General features: G+C 41.6%; 1 protein-coding gene across 3 annotated transcripts in view; it reads left to right on the top strand.

Moving 5' to 3' along the window:
* The first annotated feature begins 6,563 nt into the window (after positions 1–6,563).
* Positions 6,564–14,074, top strand: part of DIS3L2 (DIS3 like 3'-5' exoribonuclease 2) — a 359,659-nt gene continuing 352,148 nt past the window's right edge. Inside the window, exons 1-2 of one of the 3 annotated variants that reach the window (XM_046644634.1) lie at positions 6,566–6,643; positions 9,700–9,755. The gene's annotated coding sequence lies outside the window, so the exon portion shown is untranslated. Of the gene's footprint in view, positions 6,644–6,979; positions 7,051–9,699; positions 9,756–14,074 lie in introns of those variants that run through there. The other 2 variants (XM_046644636.1, XM_046644635.1) reach the window with 2 other exon arrangements.

Genomic DNA, 14,074 nt, shown 5'->3' with positions numbered 1-14,074 from the left:
GTAACTTGCCCAAGGTCACACAGTGAGTAATTGGAAGAGTTGGATTTGAACCCAGCAGTTTGGTTCCCCTTGTCTTAAGTGCTGGGCTGCATTGCTGCTGTATTGGAGTTGCAACTTGAGAGACCTCTTTCTGTTAGACCAGCTTCGTATGAGACGTGTCTGGCGGAGGGCAAGGTCCAGGAGAAAAAGTAAAATCTTGTCCTATAAAGACCTCCCTCTGAAGTGAGTTCTCCAACAAAACAAAGGTATACGTGTTCTGGGTTTGGTGAATTTAATACCATTCTTTCTCTTTTAAAGTGTGATAATTGTTAGATGCCATTTGCAGCTGCTGAGATATATGTGTGATTAAAAGAGAAAGTTCATTAATCTGTGTGTCTGTTTTTGTGCCAGTACCATGCTATTTGGATTATTATAACTTTGTAGTAAATATATATATATATATATATATATTTTTTTTTAAAGATTGGCACCTGAGCTAACAACTGTTGCCAATCTTCTTCTTCATTTTTAAAAAATTTTTCTCCCCAAAGCCCCACAGCACATAGTTGTGTATTCTATTTGTGAGTGCCTCTGGCTGTGCTATGTGGGATGCCACCTCAGCGTGGCCTGATGAGCGGTGCCATCTCTGCACCCAGGATCTGAACCAGTGAAACACTGGGCCGCCGAAGCAGAGCGCACGAACTTAACCACTCGTCCATGGGGCCGGCCCCTGTAGTATATTTTGAAGTCAGGGATTGTGATGTCTCCAGCTTTGTTTTTTTTTTCTCACGGTTGATTTGGCTATTCGGGATCTTTTCTTGTTCCATATACATTTTAGGATTCTTTGTTCTATTTCCATATTTCTGTGAAGAACATCATTGGGATTCTGATTGGGATTGCACTGAATCTGTAGATTGCTTTAGGTAATACAGACATTTTAACTATGCTTATTCTTCCAATCCATGAGCGCAGAATATCATTTCATTTCTTTATGTCTTCTTTAATTTCTTTCAATAATGTCTTATAGTTTTCACTGTATAGGTCTTTCACCTCCTTGGTTAAATTTATTCCTAGGTATTTTATTCTTTTTGTTGACATTGTAAGTGGAGAGCCCAGAAATAACCCCACACAACTATGGTCTGCCAATTTTCAACAGGGGAGCCAAGAACATACAGTGCAGAAAGGAAAGTCTCTTCAATAAATGGTGTTGGGAAAACTGGACAGCCACATGCAAAAGAATGAAAGCAGACCATTATCTTACACCATACACACAGGTTAACTCAAAATGGATTAAAGATTTGAATGTAAGACCTGAAACCATAAAACTCCTAGAAGAAAACATAAGCAATACACTCTTCAACACTGACCTTAGCAGTATCTTTTTGAATATCATGTCTCCTCAGGCAAGAGAAACAAAAGAAAAGATAAACAAATGGGACTACATCAAACTAAAAAGCTTCTGCTGGCAAAGGAAACCATTAACAAAATGAAAAGCCAACTCATCAATTGGGAGAAAATATTTATAAATCATATATCTGATAAGGGGTTAACATACAAAATATATAAAGAACTCATACAACTCAACAACAAAAAAATACAAACAACCTGATCAAAAAATGGGCAGAGAATATGAACAGACATTTTTCCAAAGAAGATATAAAGATGGCCAACAGACACATGAAAAGATGTTCAATGTCACTAATTATTAGGGAAATTCAAATCAAAACTACAATGAAAGTGGAGAAAAGGGAACCTTCGTACACTGCTAATGGGAATGCAAACTGGTGCAGCTACTATGGAAAACAGTATAGAGATTTCTCAAAATATTAAAAATAGAAATACCATATGATCTAGCTATTCCACTTCTGGGTATTTATCCAAAGAACATGAAAACGCCAATTTGAAAAGATACATGCACCCTCATGTTCATTGCAGCATTATTCACAATAGCCAAGACTTGGACACAACCTAAGTGCCCATCAACTGACAATTGGATAAAGAAGATGTGGTATATATATACAATGGAATACTACCCAGCCAGAAAAAAAGACGAAATCATGCCATTTGTGACAACATGGATGGGCCTTGAGGGTATTATGCTAAGCAATATAAGTGAGATGGAGAAAGACAAATACTGTATGATTTCACTCATATGTGGAAGATTAGCAAACAAACACATAGATTTGGAAAACTGATTGGTGGTTACCAGAGCGAAAGGGGGTGGGGGGAGGGTGAAAGGGGTCAGGGGCACATGTGTACGGTGACAGATGGAAACTAGACTTTCGGTGGTGAACATGATGCAGACTATACGGAAGCTGAAATATAATGATGTACACCTGAAATTTACATTACATTATAAACCAGTGTGACCTCGATAAAATAAAGTAAAATAAAATAGAGAAAGTTCGAAACCAGAAAAAATATGCAAGATGGGAGATCAGAGACATAAAAGATTAAAATGAGATAATGAGAGAGTGTAAAAATTAAGACAAATTTAAAGGTAAAAATATGGAAATAAAAATTTAGAGGGGCTGGCCCTGTGGCCAAGTGGTTAGGTTCGCGTGCTCTGCTTCGGCAGCCCAGGGTTTCACCGGTTCAGATCCTGGGCGCGGACATGGCACTGCTCATGAAGCCATGCTGAGGCAGCATCCCACATGCCACAACTAGAAGGACCCACAACTAAAATATACAACTATGTACCTGGGAGCTTTGGGGAGAAAACGGAAAAAAATAAAATCTTTAAAAAAAAATTTTAGAAAGAACACTGTAAATGAGAGAATTTCCTAAAATTCATATTTAAAGGAGTCCATGTAAAATAAAAAATAAAAGAAACAAAAGAACAAAGAACTAGAAAATAAAAAATGAAACCTAAAAAGTTAAGAATAATATGCTGATGAAATCCTGACAAAATAAAATTAACAGTTAAAAACATTTAAAAAGATGAAATTTTAAATAGGAACTAGAAGGTAAAAGAGAAATTAAAGTAAAGGCTAAGACCTATGAGGCAAAAACGTGGGGATGTTCTAGAAGCATTTAGATTTTAAATGTTAAGATAAAATTAATACTATAAAGATGGAAGGAAAAGAAAAATATATATTTTTAAAACTAAGGTTAAAGTGAGACAAGAACAAAAAGTCTATAATCAGACAGACTACAAGTGGTCTGGGTGGGTCTTGTTGTTGCAGTTGAGGACCAAGAACAGTTGATACGCTGATGAGACAGATGTTCTGCTCACCCACAGCACTCTTAGCCGTCAGCACAAAGACAAGGCTCACGACACTTTGATGCATCCCACAGCTGAGCTGGGGCCTACCAAAGTTGCACCCCAGACCAGCAAACATTCCTTCACTTTGATTCTTGGAATATGTTCAATTCTACCTTAGTTTTTCCTTAACTTATTTAATAGTCCTTGCATTATCTTTTACTTCCTTCAAGGTGAAATTTGCATGCGAAAGGCAATCAAAACATACTTATTCCTTCTTATCTTCTGGAAGTTCTTGTGGTGCCTGGTCATCACACTGTTGTTTTCACACACACACACACACACACACACACACTGCCTTTATCACCTTGATTTGTTCTTCTTTGAGGTTGCAACACTTCTTAGTGGTCGTGAGTTGCCGGGTTATTTGCTCCTTTCAGTGTAATTGGTGGGAGTGGACTTGGGGGAGGGCAATGAGTTGATCTACAGGCCTCGTTCTTGTAGGGTGAGGCTGTTAGGGCGAGGGGGTGGTGGTGAGGGAAAGTGGAGGAGTTGAGAATGACTCCCGAGTGTCTGGGTTCTGCCTTTGTCACTGGGTGGATGTTACTAAAGGAGAAGACCAAGTTGGGGGTAGTGGTGGATAGGAATCAGCGTGGGGCTGGACCTGGAAAGCTCTGGGGCAGCTATAGCTATCTATAATCCCTAAACTCCCAGGAAGGCTTGGATTTCACAACAGACACCATCTCTCCCAATGCCAAAATGGAATTCTTCTGGAGGCGGCAGATGGCTCACTTCACACACCAACAGGGCATGGTATCCCTGGTCCTCTACTCAAATCCTGGGCATTCCTCAAAGCATCTTGCATTATTAATTGGCCATCCATCATCCAGAGTCCAAAGTCAGACAAAGCACATCACCTGGAACATTCCATGCCTACACCACCATGGAAATACAGAGTTCACCCACGACTCCCTGCCTTTCTCTAAAAATATGCACTTCATAGCAATGATAAGTTTCTACCTCTTGAGGCACCATTGAAATCTCCCAGAACCCCAGTCAAATTAAGCCTAATGAATCACTTTAGCTCTTCAACAGAAGGATGCTGGCTCAGTGAGTCAAGGAGTCAAAAGAAAGATTTCTTGGACTCTCAAGGTCTGGCAGTAATGCTCTTCTATTCAGAGAATAGCATGGAATAGCATGAGGACAGGACCCATGGGCAGTGAAGAGCTGCAATGTGTTGAGGGTTAGAACTAAATTTATAAGGCATAGGTATGTGAGTTATTTCTCTACGAGACAAAGGAAAGATCGTGAAAAGAAATTGTTAAAATGGTATCAGTGCAGGTGGGGTCTGGTTATTGGGTGGTCCTATAACTTTAGATAAGAAATCAGATTGGATTAAGTCGGGATGTCCTATGCTTCCCAGAGGATGTAGGGCAGGACGCCTTGGGCTTCTCCCTGGGGCAGGAGCAGCCTGGATCCTCATCATTTTGGGTGTTCCTAAACTCTTCAGCCACACATTTAGAATTTCATGGTTTACTCCCATAGACAGCTGGCCACATCCATTGTGGATAGATTTATAGTCTCTCAGAGAAGAAGCATATTTCTCTTTTTGGGGGAGCTTATTGTAATACTTGTTATAATGGCAATGGACTGGAGGTATGCTGGTGGGGCGAGCCTCTCACTTGTCAGTCTAGAGTATGTGGTTTTCCTTTGGTCCACATTAGGAAGCCCAGATCTCACTCCACTTACAGGAGTTAGGGATATGTCCACCCAGCCCTGCAGGCTTCACCGGCTGACACCATACTCCATGCCAGCTGTCCAGTTAAAATGGGATCTGCCTGATGAACTTATTGTTCATCACCTGATCTAACGTCCATGCCCATCTTCCTCTACTTTATATGTGGGACCCTACCACAGCACGGCGTGCCAAGCGGTGCCATGTCTGCACCCGGGATCTGAACTGCTTAGTTAACTGCTGCCCCACCGGGCCAGCCCTCATCTTTTATGTTTTTAATCTTTTGTTTTTTTCCTTTTCTGGGTCTTCCCATCCCTGGCTCCATTGGGCCTTCTCCCACCCACTGAATCCCTGGACCTCCACCACCCTCGGCCTCCTGCCCCCGCTGGGCTTCTTCCATCCTCCACAGTTTGAATAAACAAGGTTTGCCTACATCACAGTTTTGCTGATGGTTCTGAAGGGACCTGTGTGAACAATGAAAACCAAAGGCTCATGGGTTCGTTCATTCTTTAAATAAACATTGATTGAGGACTGTGTGTGGCAGGCACTGTAGATGCAAGGTTAAATAAATATTTTCTACCTTTAAGGATCTCAGTTATTAGTAAAGGAATCCTGAAATTTGCAAATACCATGACAGTGCTTTTTAAAACATTAAGGCATTCAGTAAAATTTAATCTATCTCTTTTCCTTGCTTCCATATGGAGCATATGGAGGTGGACTCCTTCACCACACAGATTCAAGCCACTGTCGACTTTGAAAGTGTGTTCCTGAATTTTGATTTTTCCATGGTCACCATTGGGCAGTTGATCTCCACAGCATTTGACACTGGCGACCACCCCGTTAGTGAAATTCTTTCCTCTCCTCCTGTCACCTCTGTAGTCCTTCAACTGAACATTCTGGCTGTAGTTGGAGGTTTCTTTTCCTCTGCTCACACCTACAATATTGGTGTTTTCTAGGTTCCATCCTTAACCATTCTCTTTTTTCTACACCCTTTCCTGGGCAGGCCACAGTGACTTTTCAGTGGGTTTCCCCACCGAGCCTACTCTCTGCCCTACCCTTTTACTTGGTTGATGTGTCTCTCCACCATCCATTTTTCCCCACCGTGTCTGGGTAGGCCCCCTGCGCAGGCTCCTGTAGCTTCCTTGATTTGCCCATCCCCGTATGCAGGACGCTGCCCGCCTGCCCTCCCACCAGCCTGTGCATTCTGAAGGCAGGGACCACGCCTGGGTTGCCCATCTCTGTATCCCCAGTGCCAGCCCTGCATCTAGCCCGGAGCAGGTGTTCCGTAAATGAAAGAACGAGTAAAACGGTGTCACAAAAAAGAGCCGGCGTGGCTACACCCGGGGGCAAGAAGCGGGGCGAGACGCCTCAGGGCTGGCGGATCCTGCGGGGTGAGAGTGGGCCCCGCGGAGCACAGCTCGAAGGGCCTGGGCTGGGCGGGAGGGCGTCCGCCGGTGGCTGGCCCCGGCGCAGGGGACTGAAGACGGCCCGCGCCGGGAAGGAAGGTGTCTCAGAAACTACCCGGGTAGAGCCACCAGCCCCAGCCATTCTCCCCCGCCGCAGCGGAACTAGGCGCGTCCACCGCCTCCGCCGCGCACTCGCCCTGCGCATCGCTCTTGGCCCCTTCCGGCCACCGTTGCTCTCTGTACCGCCGCGCCCGTGACCCGGAAGAGCATTCTCCTTAGCAACTGAGGGACCGCGGTGCCGCCGGCCTCCCGGGAGCAACGGTGAGGCCCTCCCGCCCCCGTCCCGCGCGCCCCACCTCGACCCTTTCCCAGGACCGACCCCTGGGCTGGCCGGCAGGGCTCCGCGGCGCTTCGCGGGGCACCTGCGGCGGCTGCGCCGGCCGAGGGCCCTCCGCTCCTGGCGTCGCACCTGCCCACCTCACGCCCCCCGTTCCCCGCAGACCGGCCTCGCAGGCCCGGCTCCTCGTGCCCAGGCCCCGCCGGCCCGCCCCTGGAGCCCAGCGTGGTGCGCGGGGAGGAAAACCGGAGTTAGAGAGCCAGCTGCTGTAGAGAGGACGCCTCCCGGGGCTCGGGTCACCTGTGGGCGCGTGCTTCTGGGTCCTGATCCGGATGTTTGGGACTGGCAGGGATGGGGCGCCTCAGGAGCCTGGGACGGCAGCCTCTTAACTGTAATACTTGATGTTTGCTTGCTGCTTTGCGCTTTCCAAAGCGATATACTTTATCTGCTTTGTTGCTTGTGAGACTCATCTAATTCGACGCTTTGATCCTTTTCCATGGAAGTAGCGTTCCAGTGTTTAGTGACGTGTGGGTAGTAGTCTGTAGTTTAGATGTGGTGTCTTCTAATTTTCTACAGAGGAACTCTCCCTGGGATTCAGTAGGTTTGGGAAGAATTTCTAGTGAAATTTGCTACATGGAAGAAAGTAGGCCAGGTGTTGTTAATACCTCTGGTTTACATTCGAAAACAGACTCGATATAATCTCTATCAAATTTCCAGCTGGCTTTTTTTCAGAAATTGGCAAACTAAAATTTATATGGAAATATAAGGGACTGAAAACCTCCTTTAATTGAGTTGAAGGAACAATATTAAGAAAACACCAAGCCTTATTTGAGCATTGTTGGGTAACGACTTTATATTTAATCCAGTGACGATAGAGCTAAAACAGGCATATGAAGAATTTTCGGGGATGGCATTATTTGGGAATAAAACACAAGAGTTTATATATCAAAATCCATTATTCAAAGCAGTGTAATTTCATTTCAGTTCTATAAGTACTTGTTAAGCACCTACAGTGTTATTTGCACCTGAAAAGATATATAAGAAACAAGAGACGGCACATATTAAACTATTAGAAAATATAAAATAGCATTTGTTTAAATGCAAAATCGGAGGAGAGATCACTATGGGCTGGAGTTTTCAGGAATACGTTTATGGATTATATTTCTAAAGTATAGATACTGTTTATCTCTTGATTTCTTTCTAAACTATAAATAAAACTGATATTTGTATTGGAGGGGACAGGGAATCCTAAATAATTTCTTTCCTTACATTCTTAAGGGTTTGGGAAATAGTCCATGTGACATTTTGTAGCCTTTGTTTAAAGCTCTAAGGTCATTTGATTGCAGTATCTATTTCTTTCACTCTTAGCCCAATTATGTCTGGCATTTTTCATTTTTGAGATCTAAAATAATGAGGCTACTGGCAGAGGGCTTTGCTGTGTAGAGCTTCTTTCCTTTCCTTCTGCAGTTGGTCTTACTTTCATATGAGACACCACAGTTAGTTACTGTTTCATACATACTTGAGTCTTGTGAAATGTTGTTCTTTATTCATTTGACAGATATTTCCAGAGTCCTTCCCATGTAGCAGGCGCTGTATCAGGGAATACCAGAGCAACAGTTACTCAGCAGCTAGTAGCTTTGCTTTATCTGTGGGGTGTGTGTGCCTTTAACTTATCGGTCTTTGTTGCTCAGCATTTGCCTAGTGACATAGAAGGACCAGAGAAATTTATACAGGCATCTGAATTGACTTTTTTTTTTAAAGAGTTGAATAGGGATTTTTGGCTCAATTGCTTTGGGCCTCCTCCAAAGATTCATTTGTGAGGATGCACAGACTCTTAAGGAGACCTCTTACTATGTTTTATTGCTTTCTTACAGGTTTAGTGCCCGTTTATTCACTTACTCAACAAGTGTTTGAGTGCTTACTTGGTACTAGGCGCTGTGGTTGGCGTTGGAAATGGGGAGGAGTGAATGCATGCGTGGTCCCTGTCCCCAGCAGATGGTACCAAATAATCACATGAATGTAGAACTGCAACTGTGATTGTGTTTGAGTTAGAGAAGTCACAGAAGTGACGTTTGAACTGATATCTGAAAGGTGCTCAGGAAAGGGGGAGTGTTCAGTCAGAGCAAACAGCCAAGGGCAAGCACCCTGTGATGGCAGGGTTTGGGGAGAGGACTGGGGACTTAAGGTACAGCTTTCTGTGTGGAGCAGGGAGAGCGCAGAAGAATCTGGTGGGAGAGGGGCCTGGAGGAATTTTTCTTTATCCTTGGAGTAAAGAGAAGCCTCTACGTGATTTTATTTAGAGATTTAGGCTGGATTGCAAGTGGGGATGACACAATTAGGTTGTGTTTGAGTAGCCTGCTTTGTATTTCTGCCGTTGCTTAGTGTTTGTTGTCTTCTCTTTCCTCATTTTCTCAGCATGCTTGCTCAGCTTTACTGTGGTTGAGGCAGCCTCCCTGTCCCACTAGCAAGTTGTGTCCACATATTTTTTTAAATTGGGGGGAGAATTTTAGGGATTAGGATTGACACTACTGGTTCGTTGATTTGAAATATTTTTGCATCAGTGTGACTGCTAAGGCACTAATTTCTGTGATTCATTCTTTTTAATTGTGGTTAAGAAAAATACATTACATAAAATTTGCCCTCTTAGCCATTTTTACCTGTACAGTTCAGTGGTGTTAACTATATTTGCGTTGTTGTGTAACAGATCTCTGGGACTTTTTCGTCTTGCAAAGCTAGACTCTGTACCCATTGAACAGCTCCCTATTTCTCCTTCCCTCCAGCTCCTGGCACCCACCCGTCTACTTTCTGTTTCCGTGATTTTGACTACTCTAGATGTCTCCTATAAGTGAAATCCTACGAGATGTGTCTGTTTTTATCTTCATGTCCCTCTCCTAGAATGTCCTTCCTTCTCGCATCAGTCAGTTCAAATCCTGCCAAGTCTTTAGGCCTAGTTCCTCTCCCTTTTCTTTCAGCTTGGATTAGTAGACCCAGAGGGGAAGAGGCCTTAGAAATCATCCTGTCCAAACTTCTCTTATTATAGATGAGAAAGTAGAGTCCTGGAGAAGTTTCAGTGATTTGCCCAAGGACAGACATCTGGTGAGTAGGGGCAGAGTTGGGACTCGAGCTCTGGTCTTTCAACTCCTGGGTGCCTTTTCTGCTTCGGCCTGCTTACATGTTGCGATTTAATCCTCTGTCCTCTAATTAGACCAGAAGTGCCACTAGGGCACAGAAACTGGTTTCCGTATCCCTACAGCACAATGCTGAGGCGCATGAAATGCCTAGGAAATATTTGCTGATGGATTGATTGTGTTCATGACTTTCATTGCCTGAAAGGTGGCTCCACACAAAATTTTGAACTTCGTCGATTCAGAGCCTTAATTATATTAATCAAATTTACGTTGGTCCCTCTGGAGTCGAAGAGTTCTTTCACTTTTGCGGTCAGAGTTGAGACGTGCTCACCTTTTCCTAACGCTCTCTTTATTGCATGTATTTGCCCCTGGCACATGTGCTTGGGTTCCTCTGCACATTTTGATGAAAATCTAATGAAAAAGCAATCAAAAGTGAAAAACCTAATGCATTAACTTTTTAGGTTAGCTGATTTATTTTGAGGCAAAGGTTTATGCTTATTTGTGAGTTTTATTGCTGCTAAATGTTTTTGAAAGAATCATTCTTATATTACATTTTATAGTGCTCATCTCAGAATGCCTATGGACCGGTTGGTCTTGGACACTGCACTGGAAATGATTTTGAGATGGCTTAGTAGTTTAAGGGCAAAAAAAGTGTGAGAGCGTTTTCTTGTGTGAGGAAGATTTGTAAACTTATTTGCAGTTTCCCCACTTATCCTAGACTTTGTTTTCCTATAATGTAGGACCAGCCTTATAGAATCCAGTTTTTAGAATGTCCTTTTATTTTAACCTTCAAAAAATTTCTTATTTTGGGGGAGTTGCTGTGGGAAAAAAAGTTCATTTTCGTTGAAATACTTCCGAGCCCATATACGAATCAAACTATGGGCCTGGGCTGGGTCCGAGATCCCTCTGAAGTCCAGCCGTCTGTGCCATTATTGGTGATGTTGGGGAAACTTGGCCAGAATTCTTGTTGTCTTCACTAGACTGAGGGCGGTGGTGGAACTGCACAAGATGCTCCTTTGTGTCATTTGACAGGAGATAGAACGATTTGACAACAAGGACTTTTCAGATGGCGTTTCATTTGGAACCACAGCAAGAACCAGATGCCCCAGAGTTACAATTATGTGATTAACTCTCGTGTTGAGGCTAGAATTGATCAGTTTAGTCAACTGTTAGTTTAAAAAACTACCTGTTTTCCCCATTTTTTTTATTTTGGTAAAATACTCATAGCATAAAATTTCCCATCTTAACCATTTTTAAGTGTACAGTTCATTGGTTTTAAATACATTCATAATGGGATACACTAATGGTGGCAGACAAGAGAGTGTTCATACTGGCGGGAAAAGACTTTCATATGGCACAAAGTACCTTGAAAATGTCTCTGATGAAATCACCTGGGGATAAGGGCTGCTGAGGTACTTTGCCCTCAGAAAATGCCTTCCTGTTAGAAAATAAAGAGGAGGAAGGGGATTATAATTTTTAGAGACCCTCCTATGTGTCAAGTAATTCACATGCATATATCATTTAATACCAATTCATGTCCAATGAGAAAGGTGATTTGACTCGTTTACTGATGATAAAATTGAGGCTCAGGGAGTTTACTTAAGTCATAAGGCAGTAAGTTTTAGAACCAAAGATGGACCCATGTCTATCTGATTCCTGCAGCATGCTACTTTAAATTCAGTGAAATTGGAACCTGGGCGTGAGAACTCTGGGCCTGAGAACATCAACATAAATAATATAGGGACAATAAAGAAAAGGGCAAGTAATGATGTAGGCTGATATAGTAGGAAGTTACCTGTTCCCTGTGGCTTAAAAATCTTTCAAATGAAGGAAAGTAGTTGTTGGAGTGTCTGGTAGACTTGAGAGCTTGGGTACCCAAACCAAGAGGAGGCAGGTTCCTCTGCAGGCTTTCTGTAATGAAATCGGGTTGTTTCTATTTCCCATTAGGCTTTGATGAAGAAGAGAGGTTTGTCGTGGTTGTCGGGGTGCTGCGGGATTCAGAGAGAAGCCGCAAACCTTGCTGTTTAACTTGACCTCACTTAGAGAACATTTCTCCACATGGGAAATAGTTGCTCCTTTCTCTCTTCGCCATCGTCAGCTGTCATCAGTTTTAAAGGGTTGAGTATGAAACCATAGTGGCAGCTATACCAGGGAGGTAACAGCACGTTGGCATTTTTGTTTAACCCTACTTAAAATAAAATCAACAAGTTACATGGTTTGTATTCTTTTTAGTTATTTTAAGTTTTTAAAATGAAAAAATATTTGAATTGTTCAGAGATGTTTTGCTCCAATAAGACAGTTTTCTTTATGATTTATTGAATTTTGCCATTTCAAATCACTCACTCAATAGTTTGGAAGTAAGGATGGCCTATGAATTTTATGGCTAAAATACACATTATTGACAAGGAATAATTTTAAATGAATGAATTAGGGTCCAATTTGTATTATGAAGGATTATTAATTGTTGGTTAAGACCATATTTTTTAAAAGCTGATTTCAGCTATGGTTGACATACTATAAACTGTACATATTTAAAGCGTACAATTTGTAAACTTTTGACGTATGTGTATACTTATGAGACTCTCATCAGAAACGAGATAGTGAACATATCCATCACCCCCGAAGCTTTCCTCATATCCCTGACTCCTTGACCCGCATCCCAGACAACCACTGATCTTTCTGTCATTATATATTAATTTCATTTCCTAGAATTTCCTAGAATCTTATATAAATGGAATCGTATAGTATGTACTTAGGCTTTTTTCACTCAGCATAATTATTTTGAGATTAATCAGTGTTTTTTAGTCTATCAGTAGTTGATTCCTCTTTAATGCTGAGTAATATTCCTTTGAATGGCTGTACGCAGTTTACTAATACATTGACCTATTTGATGGACATGTTGGTTGGTTCCAGTTTTTAGTTGGTAACAAATAATGCTGCTATGAAAATTTGTGTACAAGTCTTTGTGTGGACATATCCTTTTGTTTCTTTGGTTAAATACCGAGGAGTAGAATGGTTGAATCATATGATAGGCATATGCTTAACTTTTAAAGAAACCATCACAATTTTCCAGAGTAGCTGTACTCTTGCACCACCAGCAGTGTATAAGAGATCCAGTTCCTCCACATCCTTGTCAACACTTGGTATGGTCGGTCTTTTACATTTTAGGCATTCTAATAGATATGTAGTGGGATCTCGTTGTGGTTTTACTTTGCATTTCCTTAATGGCTAGTGATGCTGAGCATCTTTTCATGAACTTATTTGCTATCCTTGTAACTTCTTTGGTGAAGTGTCTGTTCAGATCTTTTGTCCATTTTTAATTGGGTTCTGTGTTTTCTTATTACTGAGCTTAGAAGTTCTTAATATATTCTGGAGGTGAGTCCTTTTTCAGACACAGAATTTGCAAATGTTTTCTCTCAGTCTCTTTTTATTCTCTTAATGGTGTCTTTTGAAGAACAGAAATTCTTAATAAAGTCCAATTTATAACTTTTTCTTTTATGGATTGTGCTTTTGTTGCTTTATCTAAGAAATCTTTGCCTAAGTTAATATCACAAAGATATTCTCTTATGTTCTTGAAGTTTTAATTTTAGGTTTTACATTTTGATCTATGATATACTTCGAGCTACTTTTTATGTATAGTGCAAGGTATGGATCAAAGTTCATTTTGTTACTTACGGAATCTAATTGTTCTAGAACTATTTGTTGAAAAGACTGTTCCTTTGCTAAATTGCCTTGTACCTGGGTTGTACCTAGGTTGAAAATCTACTTATATTTCTATTTCTGGGCTCTCTTTTCTGTTCCATTGATCAATTTGTCTATCTTGATGATAATATTACACTGATTTGATTACTGTAGTTTTATTATAAGACGAAGTCAGATAGCGTAAGTCCTTCAACCTTGCTATTCTTTTTCCAGATTTTGGCTTTTTGAGGTCCTTTTCATTTCTATGTTAATTTTAGAATCAGCTTGTCAGCTTTTCCAAAAAGTCTGCTTGAGAATTTGGGGTTGTACTGAATCTGTAGATCAGTTGGGGGGCGGGGATTTCCATCTTAACAATGTTGAGTCTTCCAAACCATGAACATGCTTTGGAGTCTCCATTTATTTAGGTTTTCTTCAATTTCTCTCAGCAATATTTTGTGGTTTTCACTGGGCAAATCTTGTACACCTTTTGTCATAGTTGTCCCTTTGTATTTCATGTTTTTTGATGCTATTGAAATGGTGGTTTTTTAATTTATATTTTTGACTTGCTAGATTGATTTTTGTACATTGATCTTCTCTGTCAACCAG

Source organism: Equus quagga, chromosome 17, assembly GCF_021613505.1.
Source record: "Equus quagga isolate Etosha38 chromosome 17, UCLA_HA_Equagga_1.0, whole genome shotgun sequence".
Taxonomy (NCBI): Eukaryota; Metazoa; Chordata; class Mammalia; order Perissodactyla; family Equidae; genus Equus; species Equus quagga.
This window is presented reverse-complemented; position numbering and strand designations above follow the sequence as displayed.